This window comes from Heloderma suspectum, chromosome 6 (genome assembly GCF_057233095.1).
Source record: "Heloderma suspectum isolate Gila_16-S chromosome 6, 16-S_ref, whole genome shotgun sequence".
In the NCBI taxonomy this organism is placed as follows: Eukaryota; Metazoa; Chordata; class Lepidosauria; order Squamata; family Helodermatidae; genus Heloderma; species Heloderma suspectum.
This window is the reverse complement of record NC_139463.1, coordinates 11,979,147-11,983,476: the sequence shown is the minus strand read 5'-3', so window position 1 is coordinate 11,983,476 and position 4,330 is coordinate 11,979,147.

Here is a 4,330-nt window from a genome sequence, read left to right as displayed (position 1 = left end):
GATTTTTCATAGATCTACTGCTTGCAGAGTAGATCTACACAACGGTGGCTGTGAAGGTTCATTTCAGCCATAGAAATACAGAGCCCCATCTTGCACAAAAATGGAGGCTTGTCAAAAAAAAAAGGAAAGAGTGTCCCCTGGATGGCCCAGCGGCTTGCCCTGTGATGCAGCTCAACATGTCAGGTAAGTAGCAGGGATTCAATGAGCAGCGTGCAGGACGGGCAGGGGAGGTGTCATACATCCCTACTGGTAAGCTCCCTTTAGCACAGGGGTGGGGAATGTCTAGGGATTGCAGGATACATTCCCCCACCCCAGAAATGTCCGAGGCCCACACCCCACCAGTACTGCCTCTACAATTGCTTCTGCTGCTGCCAGTATTGTTGCAGCAGTGGAAACGATGCCAATTTTGCAAGGAAACAAGGCATGCAGAGAGCAGACACTTTGTTTGCTAGCAGAATTGTGCTCCCAGAACACTTCCAGGAGCAGTGTTCTGCATGAAAACAAGGCATGCATCACCCATGTGCCTCATTTCCTTGCAAAATTGATGTAATTTTTGCTGTTGCTGCAGTGGCACAACATTCTGTTGGGGGTGGGGGTGCAAAATTGGCCATGGGGATAGGGATATACGAAAGGTACTTACCTTTCCGTGGATTATGATGATGCTGGGGAGGAGGTGCTCCGTTCCTCCCCCCCGGAATCCTGGCCGGCTGGCTCCACTCCGCAGGGATTCTGCGGAGCCGCCGGCCGGCTCCGCCAGCAGCCAGACATCCAGCCGCTGGCTAGCAGGGATGCAAATGGCAGCGGCCATAGCCGCCGCCATTTGCGTCCCTGCAGTCAGCCGTGATAGGCTACATAAATGTTTACGTAGCCTATCACAGCTGATTTAAAAACAAAAACAAAAAACGCGCATATGCAAATGGCGGCGGCCATGGCCGCCGCCATTTCCGTTCTTTATTTTGGCATGTCTTAGTCTATGTAAACATTTACGTAGACTAAGACAGCGAAAATAAGGGGAATGCAAATAGCATAGCGTCTACGCTATTTGCGTTCCCCTTATTTTCGCCATCTTAGTCTACGTAAATGTTGACGTAGACTAAGATGTGCCAAAATAAAGAACACAAATGCCGCCATTTGTGTACGCGTGCTTTTTTTTTTTTTTTAAGTCAGCCGTGATAGGCTACGTAAAAGTTTACGTAGCCTATCATGGCTGACTTTGGAAAAAAAAAAAAAAGCATATACGCAAATGGCGGCGCCCATGGGCGCCACCATTTGCGTTCCTTATTTGGGCACGTGTAGTCTACGTAGACATTTAGGTAGACTACAGCAAAAATAAGGGCAACACAAATAGCGTTGTCCTTATTTTCGCCGTAGTCTACGTAAATGTTTACATAGACTACACATGCCCAAATAAGGAACGCAAATGGCGGCGCCCATGGGCGCCTCCATTTGAGTACGTGCCTTTTTTTTCCCCCCGAAGTCAGCCGTGATAGGCTACATAAACATTTACGTAGCCTATCACGGTGTTTTTTGAAAATCTAGCCGTGATAGATTTAAAGATTTGCGTAGCCTATCATGTTTGTTGTTGTTGTCGTTGTTGTTTTACCCTTGGAAATGGTGGCCGTGGCAGCCGGTCAGAAGACCGGCCGCCGCCGCTGCCGCTGCCGAACCACCGCCGAACCACCACCGGGAGCCACCGCCGCCAGGGACATTCAACCAAGGTAAGTCCCATCCCGGAGGGGTGGCGGGGGGGTGGCGGACCATTTCTCCACCAATTTCGGGGGGCCGAATGCGTTGGCATTTGGCCTCCCGGAGATTCGTGAAGAAATTCTCCGACATCCCTAAAAAATGGCCATAACTTTCTTGGTTGTTGCTAACGTAGGTTTTGGTTTGGCATAGGGCAAGGATCCTGACTTTGGACACCCCATCTGCTTTCATGGGGAAAAGTTAGTGGGTGATAGGCAAGGGTCATCATGGCATGGATCAAACCCAAGGGCCAATCTCAATATAGGGCAGGCATGACAGCCCTCAGGATGGGCTGGACATTACCCCCCCAGATCCCTTATAGGATCCATCCATGGAGTTGATGGAGAAGTCATGGATCTAAGGAGGTTAGCTGAGAAAGCCCTTCTCCAAACCTCTCTCAGCATCGCCTGACCAAACACTTGGAGGGAATATACACATTTAGGGATGGATGGATGCCCCCTGTCTGGGTTCTCTAAGTGCCCATCCAGCCACTACCCCAGCTTGTGCACCCCCAGACCTGGTCATGGTCCCCCCTACACATGCTTGCCGAAGTGCTAGCACCTACCTGGAGCTATTCCTGAGTGCCCATCGTTCCTGCGATCGCCATTTTTTCCCACAAAATGGCAACTCTAGGATTTCTGTAAATGAAATATTGCACACATGGCAGCCATTAAGGCCCCATCTATGCAATATTACAGGCATAAGGGCCTTTATGGCTCCTATGTACACAAAATTAAATTTATGGAAGTTTTTGAGTTGCCATTTTTTTGGGAAAAAATGGAGACCATGGGAACAATGGGAGCTTGGGAACCTCTTTGGGTAGGTGCTGGGGGCTCAGAGAATGTGGGGGGGGGAGGGAAGGGGGGCAGCAGCTCAGCAGGCACAGCTCCAAAGTGTGAGTGGGGGGTATTCGTCAGACTCTCAGACTCAGCCAAGTGCCCGCGCCATCCATACCCACATTTCCCTGCCTTGCTGCTTCAGTTGATCATGCCTGAGGCAGATGCCAGCAGCTGCTCTTCATAGTAATCATCTTTCCATTTGCCATCTCTGGGCCTTTTTGTTTGCAACTGGAAGACAAACAGCTGAGAGGAAGCTGGCAGGAAGGCTTTGCCACCAGGTTACTATGGAAACTGTGAGCTCTCCAGCAGGTTCTCCTAGGCACGCAGGCTGTGGAGGCCTCCTAGTAAATTCTACACTTGCACAGTCCAACCCTGTCCCCAGACACCAACAAATCCCAGAAATGGTTTCCTAGGTGACCATTGGCTCCACACAGCAGACAGCAATGGGCATGTTAGCCATGCTAAGCTGCACATTTTCCTTCCTTGTGGCTGCCAACAGTAAAATCCAGCATAAATAGGACCATCCCACCATTGGACTTGGATTCCCAATGGAAGTGCAGTTCTGTCCATTAGGAGGAGGCAGCCTTAAACCATTACAGTGTCATACCATCATTGTGACTTTACAGAGGTATGAGAGGCTTGGAGCTGAATACTGTATATGGCCAGTTATTGCAAAGCAATATGTGAGTTTCACTTCTATGGCTCCTGGACATAAGCAAACAACTTCCCACTCCACAATTTCTCTTAGTTTTTCCTTCTCATCTCAAAGTCCTCCTTCTGACCTTCTCCTGCTCTATGTCATTCCTCTAGAGTGAGGTCTCCAGCGTGGTGCCTGTGGGCACCAGCGTGTCTGCAGACACCTCTCTTGGCACCTGCAAGTCTCCCTGCCCCTCCAGATTTTTATTTTCTGTCCATCCATCCATCCATCCATCCATTTATGGCTGCATTTAGGCTAATCTACCAGCTTTACAGCTGCAAATGGCACCCACTACGCCATTTGTGTCCGGAGACTCACTTACCCTACCCCAGCGATACGGCACGGCAATGGCGGCCAGCCATATCACCAGTGGAGCGGAACCGGCGGCTGGCTCCACAGGATTGCTGCGGAGCGGAGCCGACCCGCACAAATTCCAAGGGGGGGAGGGACAGATCGCCTTCACCCCCTGCAGAACCCCCATGGACTCAAGGTAAGGGAGTTCTGCACATCCCTATATTTTACATCATCTGTGGCTGTAAAGCACTTAGTTTTACCTAAATTGCAGCTGTTCATGGCTGTATTTAGGTCAAAGTAAGCACTTTACAGCCATCAATGATGTACCATATGCCATGTATGGCTGTCACTTTCCTGCAATAAGCTAATGGCAGCTGCCATTAGTGTATCATGTCTTATAGGGAGACAAAGAGCTGCTCCATGGAAACTCCTCCAGACCTGGAGGTAAGTACAGCCACTCTGCTGTGAACTCCATAGGTCAGATTCTTTGGAATCCAGCCTTCTTTGCGTCCATGGCAGAATTTTCCAGCATCCCTAGTTCAAAAGAGTGGTTTTGTGTTCTGGAGCTCAGATCCCACTTCTACCTTGCATTAAGTTCTTGGGTGAATTACTTTTCTTTTAGTCACACCAGTTTAAATTCTGGGAAATGAGTGTTTTGTAATTGATGATGCCTACTGTGGCAGCCATATTATGAATGGGCATGCCATCCCCATGGCCATGTTTTTGTGAAACCTCTCCATGACACTCACTCAAAATT